The sequence below is a fragment of the Pantherophis guttatus genome, chromosome 8, assembly GCF_059756535.1.
Source record: "Pantherophis guttatus breed Tessera chromosome 8, ASM5975653v1, whole genome shotgun sequence".
Classification (NCBI taxonomy): domain Eukaryota; kingdom Metazoa; phylum Chordata; class Lepidosauria; order Squamata; family Colubridae; genus Pantherophis; species Pantherophis guttatus.
In genome coordinates this window covers 54219899-54237061 of record NC_142070.1, presented here as the reverse complement: position 1 = coordinate 54237061, position 17163 = coordinate 54219899, and the positions used below count along the sequence as shown (strand labels likewise).

Sequence of the window (17163 nt, the reverse complement as noted above, 5' to 3'; positions counted from 1 at the left end):
CTCAACCCTTCCAAGACCGAGTGGCTGTGGCTTCTGGCGTCCCGATATAGCCAGCTGGTGCCATCGCTGGCTATTGGGGGCGAGTTATTGGCCCCCACGGATAGGGCTCACAACTTGGACATCCTCCTGGATGCACGGCTGTCTTTAGAAGAGCATATGACGGCCGTGGCCAGGGGTGTTTTTTATCAGGTCCGCCTGATTCGCCAGTTGCGTCCCTTTCTGGATCGGGACTCCTTACGCACAGTCACTCAGGCACTCGTTACTTCCCGCCTGGACTACTGCAAAGCTCTCTACATGGGGCTCCCCTTGAGGAGCACCCGGAGGCTCCAGCTGGTGCAGAATGCGGCCGCGCGGGGGATTATGGGAGCGAGGGGGCACTCCCATGTGACACCTCTCCTGCGTGAGCTGCATTGGCTTCCAGTTGTCTTCCGGGTGCACTTCAAGGTGTTGGTTACCACCTTTAAAGCGCTCCATGGCATAGGACCTGGGTATTTGCAGGACCGCCTTCTGCCACCGATAGCTTCCCACCGACCAGTACGCGCCCACAGAGAGGGACTCCTTAGGGTGCCGTCAGCCAGGCAATGTTGGCTGGTGACCCCCAGGGGGAGGGCCTTCTCTGTGGCAGCTCCTGCCCTCTGGAACGATTTGCCCCCGGAGATACGAAGGATATTGGATCTCCGGGTCTTTCGCCGTGCCCTGAAAACTTTTCTTTTCCATCAAGCGGGGTTGGCGTGAACCCCCTCCCCCTTTTTTAGTCTTTTTAGTTTTTTAGTTTTAAATTGTCATGGGGCTTTAATTGAATTGTTTTAAATTGGGCCAGTTATGTAATTCTTTTAACAATTTTAAATTTTGTATCGGCATGTGTTTTAGTTCTGGCTGTTCTCCACCCTGAGTCCACTAGGAGAAGGGCAGTATACAAATTGAAATTTAAAAAAAAAATTATTTAAAGCAGAGAGATTCACACATATACAATCCCAAGAAATCTCAAGAATTAGCTTGGAAAGAATGCTTTGAACCATAAAATATGCTCAGAATAAGTTATCAGTATATCTGCTGCTCATTGAAGATGGCAAATAGTAAAAAATGGTAAACAAATAAGAAAAAAGGGTAACTTCCTTGGTAGATTGTCAGAAATGTGTCGATATAATTTAACTGTATTTCAGCAAAGCTGAATGCCTCTTAAGGTTGTTTAACAATACTCACCAGTAATTTATTTAATTGAAATTAACTACCAAGTGTGAAGCCATGTAGTTTGGACTCAGTATACTTTAACATTATTGACTTTGATGAAAATAAGGTGAATGAAACAGGTGGACTAATTACAGGTAGTCCTGGATTTATGCAGCTTGCTTAATGATTATTCAAAGTTACAACCTCCCCCCCCCCCAAAAGCTACTTATGACCAATTTTGAAATCATGATGGCTGCATCACCCGCTGCAGTCACATGATCACATTTTTTGGTAACCAGGTCGCCTGATTTATGTGAGCATGTTTTTTCCAGTTTCAGGCAAAAAATGCCCATTGAGTAAAATGAATTCACTTAATGAGCATCGCAAAAAATACCAAAAATACTGAATCTGCTCAAGTGATGTCTCAACTTATCACTGTAATTCTGGACTCAATTACCAACTGTCTCCAACTGCTGGCGTTTCTCTGATTGATGAGGAATGGGACAGGGAATGAAACGGTTGGGGGGCCTGGTTCTGAATTCCAAAGTAAGACCTAGTCTCACAGTCCGAAGAACCCAATCCTCGGACATGGAAGCTTCCCACTGACTGACAAATTGGCCAAGTCATCCGCCGATGGGAGACAGGGGAAGCGAGTCACTTGCCTCGCCTTCCGGGTCTGGACCCAGAACCCCTATAGGGTCTCCTGGAGGCGAACTGGAACCTGCCTCTGTCTCTAAAAGACTGTCTGTCAACTGGTCTGTCGAATCCCTGAGAGTATGGTCTAGCAGCATAGGACCCACTGGGTCCTGGGTCCTGACAAAAGGGCTGCCTCTGAGATATGGTGTGAAGCGGCGTTCCGTCCTCCAATAGGACACCGGCAGCACCTTCTTTTTATCTTTTCCCTCAACTAGAATGGGATCTAATGCTGGGCCAAACAAATTAGTACCCTGATAGGGAGTTGATGCCAACTTCCACTTAGCTTTCAAGTCGGCACTCCAAGGGCGAAGCCAGAGGAGCCTGCGAGACCTCACTGAAGACGCCATTGCCCTGGCCGCAAACTTTGCGGCGTCAAGAGAAGCATCAGCCGAATATTCGGCTGCTGCCACCATCTTATTAATGTCCTGTTGAAGACGCAGGTCTTCTGGGGGCAGACGGTCCCTAAGCTGCTTGAGCCAAACCAAATTGGCCCGATTAAAAAAGGAAACTGAAATGGCGGCCTTCACTGCCCAGGCAGCCACCTGGTGTGACTTCCTAAAAGCGACCTCTGCCTTCCTATCCTCAGACCGGAGCACCTCCATGACATCTGAGGAAAAAATAGTAGAAGAAGACAAATTAACCACTGGAGGATCCACAACTGGAAGAGTCAATAGATTCTCCAAGGAAGGGTCTACAAAGTAGATTTTCTTATCATGCCCAGAGGGAGCAGAGAGTGCCCCTGGGTGTTCCCATTGTTTTTTTAATGACTCCAGAAAATAATTCTGGACAGGGGATGAAGTCCTGATCCAGAGAAGTGACAGGAAACAATTCACTATGAGACTTTTGACTGTCTATATCCTGGCCCTGCGAACTGGTCTGGGAACCCATGTTGGCAGCCAACTTTGCTTTACGTAGTAACGTTTTAAACACAGCCGGCCTAAATAAGGTAGTAAATGCAGGCCTATCTGGCTCAACCCCCTTGTCATTTGAAAACTCGGGTTCCTCAGCCTCCCCTTCAAGCTGCCCCGTTTCCTCACTATCAAGTGGTTCCTGCCTACTAGGCCTAGCCAAAGTCTGGTTGGCATGAATATGGCAGCTGGCAGAGGCAGAGGCATCTGGTTGGCATGTAACTGGCAGGTAGCAGAAGCAACAGGCATCTGCATCTGTTGAGTAAAACCTGAAGCTAATGCCTGGGCTAGGGCATTGGTCAGAATAGTTTGAAAGTTAACAGGTTGGTTCAAATCCATAGCCTGTACCCCTGAGACCGAGTCCTGGACAGCACCCAGGCCACCTTGCTAAGAGCCCTGCGAGGTAGAAGGAGGCCTAATAGGATCTAACAGAGTCACGTCATCCTCCACCTCACACTGAGGAGAAGGTGGAACCAAGGAGGCTTGAACCTTCTTTTGGGCTCTCTTGCATTGCCTTTCCAAGGCATTATGTCGTCTAAGGGCGTCTCTGTCCATTGAGGCAGAAGGGAGAGGTCTGGATAATGCAGTCTCTGGAATCTGCCTAGCTGAAGCTGCAGAAGTTTTAGACTTGGAATTCTTAGTCTTCTTAACTTTAGGAGGGGACTGGGGTTGGTCAGAGTCAGAGGAAAATTCCTGGTCTCCCATTTGAATTTAACAATAAACCCCAGATAAGCAGAAATAGTTTTGGCGGCAAAAATTAGAGTCCCCAAATGGCCGCCCACGCCAACTGTCACTGAGAAAGATACCTCAGTCAGAATGAGGAGTCCCTTGAATGGGCGTTGCTCTCTGTCCCTTTCACAGCAGGCAGGCAAACAAGGGTGGCCGAGATTAATAATCCCCTCACACCGCCGACACCTCAACTGTCAATCAAATTTGAAAGAAAATGGGCATGAAAAAGATCCCAACACCCCGTAGCTGCTCCAGTAAGATCAGCGCAGTTAGTCCTCCTGGATCCTTAAATTTCCAGTTTCCCAGCAGAGACAGTGAGGTCAAAATTCCTCGGAGTTTGAATTTGCTAGGCAAACAGGAACTTCGGAGCTGCCCTACACTAAATGGAGCCTTAAAATGGTGGCCGCGGTTAACCAGGCTCACCCGGAAACCAACGCGCTCGCCGGCGGCTAAAGGAACGGCTCGAGCCGTTTGGAGCTGCCCAGCCGGGTCAAACTTCGATTGCTGACAATTTAGGAAGCATGGGTGATGGTCTGGAGCCCCAGAGCCACTCACCCACCACTGGCAATGAGGAACAGCCGCAGCCGTGAGCTGTCCTAATGTGAACCTTTGGCTCCACTAGTACAGCCAAACGCACCACGAAAATAATAAAACCTAAAACTCACTACTGATTTCACTGAAAACTAGAGCAGAGCAAAAAACAAAAAACAAAAAACAGGTCCCTACAGTTAGACTGAGTGAAATAACTGAGGATAAGAGGAGCAGAGAGGGCGTGGCTAAAAGATTTGAAGAAACTCCACGCTCAGTCCCTGACAGGAAGATGACGAAATCCCATATGTAAATGAAGTGACTTAGCAGCGCAATGGAAAACTGCCTATATACTCAGACACTACTTTTAACTGCCTATATACTCAGACACTACTTTAATAGGTCTTAGGTCCTTGGTTAGACCTTGAACTTCCTGCAATAACAACAGCGGAACTGCAAAAACTGCTCTACTTGGAACATTGTACATCTTAAGAAGGTACTTGGTTGATACCTAGGATGCTGGCAGCAACCCATATCAACCATTAGCACCAGTCAATGGTAATTGTGATGCATTTTTGAATGTTCAGTTGACTGAGTTTCATGTTTAATGAATAAAGTAAATAATAATAATAATAATAATAATAATAATAATAATAATAATAATAATATCCCCCCACCCCAGGAGCTTTGCCTTGTCGGGGTGGGAGGGCTTGTGTACTCTGTTGAAGAGTCAAACTAAACTTGCTCCAAACCCATTTAAAGTATGGTTAAAACACATCAAGTGAATTCTATCCCGGATTGACTATCACCCAGATCAACAAGACTTGCATTGAATGTATGGCTCCTGGGTGTTCGGCAAAAAATATGCTCCAGGGCTCAGCTCCTTCTGCTGGGAAACCAGGGCATGAAGTTGACAGGTGACTGGAAGACAATGAACAAAGCCAAAAATCTGGACAAAGGAAGAAAATTACTCAATCATTGAAGTTTATTATCAACCTGACCCAACAAAATGTGGCTTTCAAAAGGACATGTTCAAGTTTTGGAAGGAGAATCACATGTACCTGGAAATCAATGAACAAAAACTTATGGACCAAAGGTGTGTTATTTTGTTTTTTTTTTTTTTATTATTTTTTTTTTCTTTTTTTTTTTTACTTTTTTCTTTTTTTATTCTTTTTTTTTTTTATTGAAAAGGTTTTCAAATACAAATTTTTCCCCCTTTTCCCCCCCCCTCCCCCCCCTCCCTAACCCCCCCTCCCCACCCTTCCCCCCCTGTGACTTCTTCGTAACAAAAAAAAACCCTAATTCATAACAGATTACTTACTCCCTCCTCAAAATACTGACCTTTACTTACTAAGAGTATTATAAATCCCCCTTTATCCATACATTTCAGAAAAGAAGAGAAAAAAAAAACAAAAAAAAAACAAACACATTATACTATAACTATTATAAAATAACTCTAATTTAGCATAATAGTGTTTTATATCTATGCATTATTGCAACAATTCAAAACCACCTTCCACTTTAAAACTATACAATAAGTCCTACTTTAATAACATTTCAAAGCGGGCTCCCCATAAAATCTAATTTAACATTTATTCCACTCTATCCATTTCCTCCACTCCCCTAAATGTATCACTTAAAAATCCCTTTTCTTAAACTAATCAATCTGTAGCTAGCTTATTCACCCACTGTCTTACAAATTTACCATACACAACAATTCTTGATATCTTTAATTCACTGCCCACACTACTTAAAAATATATATATATATATTCCATTATATCTAAATAAAAAAAGAAAAGACAATAACTTTAAATTTATAGTCCATATAATATCTTCTTGAAGTCTTTCCACTGGATTGTTAAAACCAACATCCATAATAGGGTGACATAGCTTGCGGATGCAACAGTTTATTCAAGATCTCCAATCATATCTGCCCCCATCAGTAGTAAACATCTTCTTATATATATAAAAGTAAAAACAACCACCCGAGTGACATTATAATTGTATTCCATATAATAATAATTGTGGGTTTCATCAGGATTATTAATTTCCATCATCGTATTGGGTAACAACCCGATCTTCTGCATGTCCCAATGTGATTCTCTTGCCTTATAATTCAAGATAATTATAATATATTTATCAACACAAAAAGAAGTTTCAAAGTAGATAATTCAAAACCATCAATTTGAGGCTCTTTCCATGTCCCAAAATTACGGCAATGCAGAGATCTGCCACTATCCTCAGGATGATATTGACCAATATGTCGCCTCCTCTATGTTTTCACATAATCATTCATATTTTAAAATCACTGGCTTCACTGTTGCTTGGGTTAGAAATTTCTATTTTTGTACAACCTATTTCTTTTTTTGTTTTCTTTTTGTGGGTTTGACCTCCATCCTAATTTTTTGTGTCTCGCATTTCTTTTTTATCCCTTGTATATCCTCTAATTGGTTTCCATGCTTGTCCTTGCCTTGATAAGTCATCACATTAAAATCAGATGGCACTTCTCTCAAATTTGTAGATAATCCAGCTGGGGTATCCGATAAATCCAAAGGCAATTTATCTGGTACAGTCTCTGTCTTTAGTTCCAGCTCCTTCTGCTTATCCTGTATTATATCTGAAGACGTTAAATTCATTTTCAACCTATTTTGATAAAATTCTTCCGCCCTTTCAACAGTATTTAACTGGTATCTTTCTCCTTGATATCTCAATATAATACCAACTGGGACGTCCCACCGGAATTGAATATTTCTCCTTTTTAACTCAGACACCAGAAAGCCAAATTTCTTCCTTTCCATTAGTATCTTAGGTGGGAGTTCCTTGTAAATCCAAATCTTTCTTCCATACAATTGCAAATTAGAATTGAAGGAATTTTGCACAATTTTATTCCTAATTTCTTTATCTGAAAAATAGATTACCACATCTCTAGGCAATTGCCTTTGCTTGGCAGTCCAGGAGTTTATTCGATAAGCTCTATCAATCCTACAAAACACTTCCTCAGGTTGAATCTTTAAAATCCCAGCTAGAAATTCAGAAGATATTTTCCTTAAGTCATCTCTGTTATTTTCCTGCAAACCTCTAAGTCTTATTGCATATTCTGTGAAATTATATTGTATCTTTAGAACCTCTTTTTGAATCCTCTGTTCCAGATATTCTACATTACCAGACTTTTGGTCAGCATCCATTTTAAATTTTTCTTCTGAACTATAATCCTGAATATTTAACAAATCATTTTCAATTTTTTGAATTCTATTGTCCAATTTATCTTGAATTTCATCCATTTTTGACTCTAGTAAATTAGTATTTGTATCCAACCGAATCATGAATTCTGACAATTTTAAAATTTTTTGCTGCAAAAAGTCAAACTTGGATTTCACCAATTCCTTAGTTTCCTGCTTAAATTTTTCAAGTTGCTGATTCACAATCTCATCCCTTCTTTCAATCTCCTCTAAGAGAAATTCTATTATATTAAAATCAGGTTTCTGGGACTGAAGAGTTAAAACTTGTTGCTTTAAATTCTTAGTGGGGGAATCCCCCCCACCTATTTGTTTGTCTGACTTCACAAGCCTCAGTGCCATGTTTCCGCCTAAGCAGGCTTTGTTAGAAGAAGAAAAAAAAAAAAACAAGACAAAAGACTTCCAGCCAGCAACACTCAAGCCTCCAGGGAAAAAAGAGAAAAACAAAAACAGGAGCGGAGTTTTGTCTACAAATGTAGCCAGTGGTATTTATTCCGCTACATTGTAATAATAAAAAACGGAAGAACTTTCCCTCTCAAACTCTTCTCCAGCCGCGGCAGACGCCATTTTAAAAAGAAACTTTTTTCCTCTTTCTCTTCCTCTATTCTCTTAAGTAATTTTTAAAAGATAAGTAAAATACTTGCGCTTCAGTATTACAGGTCCAGCTCACATTTTCTTTGAGTAATCTGTCAAATTCGCAGGCTTGCTTTTGACGCCTGGCTCTGCATTAGCAGAGGTCTCCCAAAGCCCGGAGCAGCGGCTGGGGATATGGGGCATCTCATCCGCTCCATCCCAAAAGTAAAAGAAAAACTTTTGGGACTCTGCAGAGAGTTCTACCCACCCCTGCCGGCTCTATCTCCGTTTCCTCATGGGAACGGAGTTTTTTCGAGCCGCCGTTCCGTTGTGAAGGCGGCTCTGACAGGCAGTGGAAGCTGACGATCCCAAAGGAACGTCTGGCGGCGGCCAGCAGCAAACAGGAAGTCTCAAAGGTGTGTTATTTTGAACAAGCTCTTCACTAATGCAGAATTAAAAGAGATTGCAACGAGAAACAGCACAAGATCAAGGCTCGAGTGTAACTGATAATAGAGATAATTTAGAAGTGGAGAAACAAGTAGCAGAGAAAAGGACGGAAATCGGAGAACAACCAACAGCTAGAGCCAAATTAGCTGAGAAGATGGAAAACATGAAAAAAGTTCAATTGCCAAAACTGAATCAAATTAGTAAGAGATGTTTGGCTAGATTATTGATGAATGTGAATGAATCGGATGTTGGTTTACCTGAGCGTCCATTTTCAGGGTGCTGCGACTCCAATCCATGGACAGGTTGACTCTCCTTAGTTGCTGTGAAGTACTGAGTGCAGATCTCCTTATACTTTTGTCTGGCCACACCCACTCTGTCACGTTGGCTTCAGTCTTTCCTCAAGAAGGCGCAGGAACCGAATAGGCTACAACAGAAGAAACACACACACAACCGGAACCAGACAGATTAGCCAACAGGAGCAGGAAGCCCAACAGGGTGGGTATGTATTGGAGTCACAGTGCCCTGAAAATGGACGTTCAGGTAAGCCAACATCCGTTTTCCATTGCGCTGCTCCTCCAATCCATGGACGGGATGTACCCAAGCTTAAATGACCCGGGTGGGAGGCTGACTGCTCCCTGGGTCCTGGGCAATGTCCACTTGTTGCAGAATTCTGCGACCAAACAACTCTTCAGCTGAGGCATACGAATCAATTTTGCAGTGCCTGATGAATGATGAAGCTGAAGACCATGAGGCAGCACGACAAATGTCTAGGATAGAAGCACGAGACGACCAAGCTGCAGTGGCCGCCGCACTGCGAGTAGAGTGTGCAGAGATCTTGCCAGGTCGTGGTTTGGCTCTAACATCATATGTGGACGAAATGCAGGCCTTAATCCACCGGGCCACCGTGGAAGAAGACACTTTACAGCCCATGGAAGCAGGATGGAAAGACACTAGCAATGCTTCTGTCTGACGAAAGGACTCAGTGCGTTTGATGTAACGGCGAAGAGCCCGCCGTACGTCCAACGTATGCCATTGTATTTCTGATGGATGTCGAGGATTCGGACAGAAATCCGGAAGGATGAGCTCCTGGGCCCGGTGGAACCAGGAGTTCACCTTAGGTAAAAATGCTGGGTCAAATCGCATCACCACTCTGTTGGTATGAAACACGCAAAGGTCTTTGCGGATGGACAAGGCGGTGAGTTCAGAAACACGTCTCGCCGTTGTAATGGCGAGAAGAAAGGTGAGTCTGAAAGTCAGACATTTGAGGGAAATGGAGCCCAAAGGTTCAAAGGGTGGAGAGGTAAGAGTCTGAAGCACCAATGGCAAATCCCAGGATGGATAACGATGGACCACCGGAGGAGATATAGTGGTTGCTCCCTGTAAAAAACTCCGAATCTTCGGGTTTTGAGATAGCGTGCGTTGCTGCTCACATGAAAGCACGGTAGCCAGAGCAGCTACCTGGCGACGCAAGGTCGATGGGGCAAGGCCTTTAGCCAATCCATCATGCAAGAATTCTAGGACATCCGGAATGTCAGAAGTTGGGTCGACATGATGACGTAAACACCATTTCAAAAACGCCTGCCACGAGGCCTCATAAGTCCTCATCGTTGAAGGATGTCTGGCCGACTGAATCACCCTGATGACCTCATCAGACAACCTGTCCTTCCACAACTGGACCCGCTCAAATGTCAGACGGCCAACCGGAGCCACTGAGGTTCTGGGGGGGGCGATGGCCTCCTGGCGGAGCAAGGTCTTGTGAAGGGGAATTGTCCATGGCGGTTGAGTTGACAGCCCCACTAAGTCGGCATATCAGGGTCTGCAAGGCCAAAGGGGAGCGACTAGCAGGAGCTCTGCGCCCTCGGCTAACAGTTTCCGAATGACTTGTGGAATCAGTGGCAGGGGAGGAAACGCGTAGAGCAGGCCGGATGGCCATGGGCAGCGCAGAGCGTTGCAGCCTTCCACCCCTGCGCTTGGGTAACGAGAATAAAACCTTGGCAGCTGGGCGTTTTGAGCGGCAAAGAGATCCACCAGGGGCTGGCTGAATCTCCAAGAGAGAGGTCCTGGAAGATGTCCGGATGCAGCTGCCACTCTGCAGGGTCGATGCGCTCTCTGCTGAGCCAGTCTGCGTGGACATTGGACTGACCCGAAATGTGATCCGCCACCAGCGATGCCGTGTGGCGCTCTGCCCAAACGAGTAGTTTCTCTGCCTCGATCATCAGGAGCCGGGATGGAGTGCCCCTCCCGATTTATATGGGCTTTGGTGGTGATGTTGTCCATCAGGACCAACACGTGCTGTCCCTCCAAGATGTGACGAAAATGGCGTAATGCGAGACAAACAGCCTTCAACTCCAGCCAGTTGGTGCTGTTCGTCCGCTCCGCCGGGGACCACTGACCTTGAGCCACCTCGTGCAGGAGATGCGCCCGCCAGCCATGGAGACTGGCATCCGATGTTAAAACAAGATTCTTGGGTTCAAGCAACAGACACCCTTTCAGGAGAGCTGATGACTCCCACCATGTGAGTGACAGGCGGACTTGAGGTGGTAATACAATCGGTGTTTTGGACATACTGCGTTTCGATTTCTGAAAGGGAAGAAGAAGCCACTGTAGGGGACGGGTGTGTCTGCGTGCCCAGGGAACGATAGTGATACAAGACACCATTTTCCCTAACAATTGAGAAAGTGACAGAAGTGGAACTTGTCTCTGGGCTTTCACATGTGCCACCAACGACTTGATGTCGTGACTGCAGTCTGGGGACAGAAACACTTGACCCAGTCGTGAATCGATTACCGCCCCCAAGTGTTGGAGCCGGGTCGTTGGAGACAGATGGCTCTTTTGACGGTTGATGGAGGAAACTGTGACGGTGAGGACGATAGGACTAGTATGTCATCCAGGTAGCAAAGCAGACAGATAGGCCGAGCACGGACCGTTGCAGATACCACCGCCACCATTTTCGGAAACGTTCTGGGTGCCAAGGAAAGCCCGAAGGGCATCGCACAGTACTGGAAATAATTGTTGTTGTACTCGAATCTCAGGTACTTGCGATGCGCTGGATGTATCGGGACATGCAGGTAAGCCTCTCAAAGGTCCACTGACTGCAAAAGGTCTCCTTGTCTGACACATGTCAGGATCAACCTGAGGGACTGCATCTTGAACCTGCGATATAGAATGTATTGGTTGAGACATTTCAGGTTCAAGATGCCCCTGTGGCCCCCTGAGGACTTGGGCACCAGAAATAAGGTAGGGTAAAATCCAGTCCGGTCCTGTCCCTTGGGCACCGGCTCTATTGCCCTAATCGAGAGGAGATGAGAAATTTCCGTCTCCATCAGCAGTCGTCGTCCCGGACACTGGGAGATGGGGCAACGTAGAAATTGGTTGGGAGGGATGGTGTAAAATTCTAGGCAGAGACCATGTCGAATCGTGCGACAAATCCAGGCATCCGATGTTGATAGATCCCACTGTTGGTAAAATTGCTGGAGACGACCTCCAATGGGACCCAACTCTGGCAAGTCACTTGCCTCTCCGACCGGACCTGTAGCCACCGCCCCTGAAGGGGCGTTTGGATTGAGCCTGGTTTCTAGCTCTGTCACGAAAGGGCTGCCTGTCGGAGTTACGCTCCGTGCTTTGGTTGTAAGAATGCTGGAAGGGCCCACCTGACCCAGAGTAGGACCGAAAGGGCTGGCGTTGTGAATAAGGAATGTATCTTCTCTCTGGTCTGCGATAAGGAGATGGAAGGACTTTACGCTTATCCTGATCCTCCACTAAAAGAGGATCCAAAGCGGTGCCAAACAGAGCCAGGGCCTTGAAGGGCGCCGAGGCCAGTTTCCATTTGGCCTTGGCATCCGCTTTCCAACTGCGGAGCCAGAATAGATGACGATTCATCACAGATGAAGCTAGAGCCCTTGAGGCAAACTTTGCCGCAGTCAAAGAGGTGTCGGCAGAGTACTCCGTCGCAGCCAACAACTTATTAATATCCTGATGCAATCTAGTATCATCAGGAGGCAGCCTCTCCTGGAGTTGATGCAGCCAGATCAAGGACGCTTCATTGAAGAAAGAGGTGGCAGTGGCCGCTTTGATCGCCCAAGCAGCTGCTTAGTGCGTCTTCCGGAACCTGAGTTCCGTCTTCCAGTCCTCGGCTTTGAGGCCATCGACAATGTCTGTGGACACCAAGGAGGAAGAAGATAGGCTGGCTACAGGAGCATCCACAGTAGGCAATGACAACAGCTCCTCAAGGTTGGAGGCCGAAGCATACAACTTTTTGTCGAGCCCACTTGGGGCTGTCAATGAGCCAGGCTGACCAAAGGCATTTTGGATGACATCAGTAAACAAAGGTGGGCATGGAATCACATCACGGTCAGGTTTAGAGACCTGGAACAGAGCATCATGTGGAGCAGAGGATTGACCAACACTGCCAGGATCGGTCTCCGTAATACCAAATTTAGTGGTGACCTTCGCCTTATGTAACAAAGATTTGAAGACCGACGGTCTGAAAAGACCCGTGAACACCGGTTTGTCTGGAGGAAGTCCTTCGTCCTCAGAAAATTCAATGTCCTCAGGACAGTCATCCCCACAATCAGAATCTTCAGAAGAGGCACCCTCAGCATGAGAGGAAGCAGCGGTCGCCACCCTTGATTTGTCAGGAACCTGGGTCTGAACAGGAAGAGTGGAAGTCTGTGAGGGCCCAGGCCCTTGTTGAAGACCCGCAGCCAGAATCTTAGCCAATGCATCAGACAGCATGGACTGAAAGTTTAACTGGGCGCCTGCTCCCTCGGGACGGAGCCCCGCAGCTGTGGGCGTAAAGGTGGCTTCTGGCAATCGATCGAGCTCCGAAGGAGGTCTGACAGCTGTTGCCGCGGACACATCAGGTAGTGAAAGAGACACCCCTTTGGACCGGCGTAAATTAGTATCGGCGTCCAAAACAGTCCCGCTGGCAACGGATCTGGAATGGGCGCTACAAGAAGACCTTGCCCCATCTTCTGACCGGGAGGATGGTCCCAGATCCGCGGCTTGCCGCTTAAGCTTTTTCGAACTCTCTCTCCAGGGCCTTATGTCTTCTCTGCTCATCCCTGTTCTGCGTCAAGGTTTTGGAAGACCCATGATGAGCCTTGGATGTCTTGGTCCTGGCCCTCTTTGAGGTGGGCCTTTGCTGAACCTCCGGGGGGCTGCTCTCTTGCTCCAAATCCAAAGATAGCGAAGAATCCGCCATCGTGGAGCATTTTTTTTTTCAGAGAGGGGCCACAGGGGTAGAGTAAAGGGCCAACAGACAAGTAAGTGGCAGTTCAGCAAGAAAGGACGCGAGAGATACGGCTCTCCAAGCACCAGAAATTCGGCCCGAATCCAGGCAAGAAAACGCGCAGGCTGAAAGCAGCCAAACTGCGCCACTTCGCCAATCACCTTCCCAAGGTAAAGCACTCACAGTAGATGTTAATGGTGAAAACACGCTCGTGGAGTCCAGAAATTGGCGGCCGCCAGGCAAACAATGTCCCGAAACAAAATGGCGGCCATCAGGCAGGCAGACCTAATGACAAAATGGCGGCTGCAGCAAGAATCGGCAGCCACAGAGCCCATCAGCTGCTCTGGTTGTAACGGCGCTAGGTCAATCAGTTTGAAAATGGCGCGAAAGCAGAAAGCGCTCCCAGCGCCGCGAAGCTCGCCCCGACCTCGGAGTATGCCACAGACAGCTGAGCAGCAACTCCGGAGCTGCCTATGGTATTTGGAGCTGAGGCGACTGCAGTTTTGCCAGCTCACCAGTAAACTAGCATGTCGCCAGTGGCTGACAGTTCACGGATCCGCCCAGCCAGGTCGAAATCCGGATGGCTGAAATAATCAAGACAAAGCGAAGCGGAACGGCCTGGAGCCCCAAGCTCGTTACCGCTCACTAGTGGCACCAGAATATCCCTCGTAGCAGCTCCGAGCTAAACTAAACTACTTAGAAATTAAAATACCAGAACTAAAGGTAAAATAAAGAAAGGGAGATCTAAGTAACAGAATATTTTCCTCACTAGCAGAGAACTCAGAAAAGACAGTTCTCTCAGCAACTGAGTGAGAACGACTGAAGCCAACGTAACAGAGTGGGTGTGGCCAGACAAAATTATAAGGAGATCTGCACTCAGTACTTCACAGCAACTAAGGAGAGTCAATCCGTCCATGGCTTGGAGGAGCAGCGCAATGGAAAACTGTCCAGACTATTCTAACATTAGCTCAAACAACAGCTTATGTTACTACTGAAGACTTGGACTTGAAAATTAAAAAGAATAAAGCAATTAAGAAGGGAAAACCAAACGGGAAAATCTGCCTGAAGTTAAAAATTAAAAAAAATTCAATTGGATTTTAGTAATTTGAAGAATTTGAGGCAAGAAAAGAAGAATAAAAAATCAGAATTAGCCTGACAGCAAGATATGACCTGGAAAACAAGGAAGTTGTAGTTGAACAGCTGAAACAAATAGTTGTGCCTATTACACAGAAAATAAAGCGTTATGATAAATGAATAATGCAGTTTCAACAAAATTCCCAATTTTGAGTGAATTAGCATCATTTCTATAAGACCCTTGAAAGTGGACATGGTGCTACCACAAATCAGGGTGGATAAAAATCAATGATTTTTTTGATTTAAATCGGATTTTTTTAAATAAAATGCTTTTTGAGGAAAATATATTACCATTCAAAGGTTATTCCATCATGAAATAAAGATTAGTTTTTTAATTATGTAGAATAAGGCTGTATATGTTTAAATTTTTTTGGTAAATAAATTCCATTAATCCATTCACAATGTCATGCTCTTCCAGAGGTTTTTGTAAGATTATTGGGCAGTTTCTCTGCCTACAAGATATTATCATAGATGCTTGGTTTACTTTTGCAGTTCTCAAAACTGAATTTGACTCAGCAAAGATCACATGCCTCTTCTTCACAGCAAAAATGTTATAACATGAACAGAGTTGAGAAAAAGACCTTAATCCTATTGTTCTACAAACCTATGAATACAGAATCAACCCCTTCAGTGCTAAGTTTCAAGAAGTTCAGTGAATAGAATAGAAACAATATTTTTCTGATTGTTTGGAGTGGAATAGATCTGCACAAGAAGAAAGTGAAACTAAGTGTGAGGAGGAAGGGGCAAGCAGACAAGCAGTACAAAATGAAAGTGAAACTTTCTGAGCACAATACTGCACAGCCACAGACAGACAAGTCTTTGGATCTTTTTGTGTGTATGACCTAAGGTTTATCACATTCTTTCCTTGGAGGAAAAAACCTATAATGGCAGCAGGCTGTAAAAGAGACCCAGTTTGACAATATTTTAATGAAGTTCCTTTACCTATCGGTAAGACAGGCATGCATGCAAACTGCAAACACTGCAACAAAGAAATGCAAGGCCTGGTGGCCCGAATGAGGCAACATCATGAGAAGTGCTGTGATGAAGATGACCAAAGAAACACATTTGAACAGGCAGGATCTTCAGGTTGGTAAACATTTTTATTGAATCATATTTCTAAAGACTGCCTTGAACTGTCATGTTTGAGCAAAATTATATTTCTTATTATTACTGCATGTTACTGTCATTTGGTACAGTTATGAAGAAAAGCAAATATTCCTTTGGGGCAGTGCTGTGTACAATAAGCAGAAATTATATAAACAATAAAATAACAGCATTGACTTTTTTGTTTAGGGGAATTCATGGATTCTGGAAACTATCCACCTTCAAGATCACCATCCTCCTGTTCTACAGTTTCAGAGTTATCCATCCAGGATAGTGCTTCATTAGCATCATCATCATCAGACACCCACAGCCACATATCACTATCACCTAAAAGAAAGAAAAAAACCCTTCCCTCCTGGAACCACCATAAATAAGTTTGTGATAAAAACTAGCAGATTAGAAAAAGAGTTAATTGATGAAAAAATTGCCCCGTTTGTTTATGCAATGAACTCTTCTTTCCGTCTGACTGAGAACCCACATTTCATTAATATGGTTCAGTCACTGAGACCAGGATACAGTCCACCCAGAAGAGCAGATGTTGCAGGGAAACTGCTGGATAAAGTGTATGACAGAGAAATGGAGCAATGTGCAACAGCTCTGGAGGGTAGAATCGTTAACCTAAGTATTGTATGTGCTTGTATAACAACAGAAGAAGGGAAAGTCTTCCTTGCACAAACAATTGATATGTCAGGAAATGCACACACAGCAGAATACTTACCAAGAAGTGGCAGTAAAAGCTATAACGTGAACAAAAATTCAAATGTCTAGTACGCAGTTTGGTCACAGACAATGCTGCAAATGTATCCAAGATAAGAAGAAATTTAGAACAGCAGGAAGGGAATACAAAGCTAATAACATATGGTTGCAGTGCTCATTTGCTGCACCTCTTAGCCAAAGACTTAAGTGTTCCAGAAATAAAGACTAATGTTGTTGAAATTGCTAAATACTTCCGTAACAATCATTTTGCTGCAGCAGCTCTGAAAAGGATGGGTGGAACCAAGCTAACGCTCCCACAAAATGTTAGATGGAACTCTGTGGTGGATTGTTTTGAGCAGTATATCAAGAACTGGCCTATTCTGATGACAGTTTGTGAAGAAAATAGAGATAAAATAGATGGCACTGTCACGGCCAAAATCCTCCACATTGGGCTTAAGAGAAATGTTGAACATATGCTGAGCATCCTGAAACCCATCTCTGAAGCTTTTAACAAAATACAGAAAAATAGCTGTTTTATTGCTGATGTTGTTGAAATTTGGAAGGAACTGAGTGAACACTTAAAAACAGAACTACACATGGACAGAATTAAATTACAAGCATTAAAAAAACAAATGGGACAAGTACTGTCTCCAGCTCATTTTTTGGTAAATATTATCAATATCCAGTATCAGGGTCAAAACTTAATAGCT

The 17163-nt window shown here is 44.8% G+C and overlaps 1 protein-coding gene and 1 long non-coding RNA gene across 12 annotated transcripts in view; one reads left to right on the top strand and one right to left on the bottom strand.

Annotated features, from left to right (window-relative positions):
• LCORL (ligand dependent nuclear receptor corepressor like) overlaps nucleotides 1-17163 on the bottom strand; it is a 151221-nt gene that overhangs the window by 100331 nt on the left and 33727 nt on the right. The gene's annotated exons all lie outside the window — the stretch shown is intronic.
• On the top strand, nucleotides 15651-16083 carry LOC148112648 (uncharacterized). The gene is made up of 2 exons (XR_015729232.1): nucleotides 15651-15739; nucleotides 15947-16083. It is a non-coding gene; the product is annotated as an uncharacterized LOC148112648 (long non-coding RNA).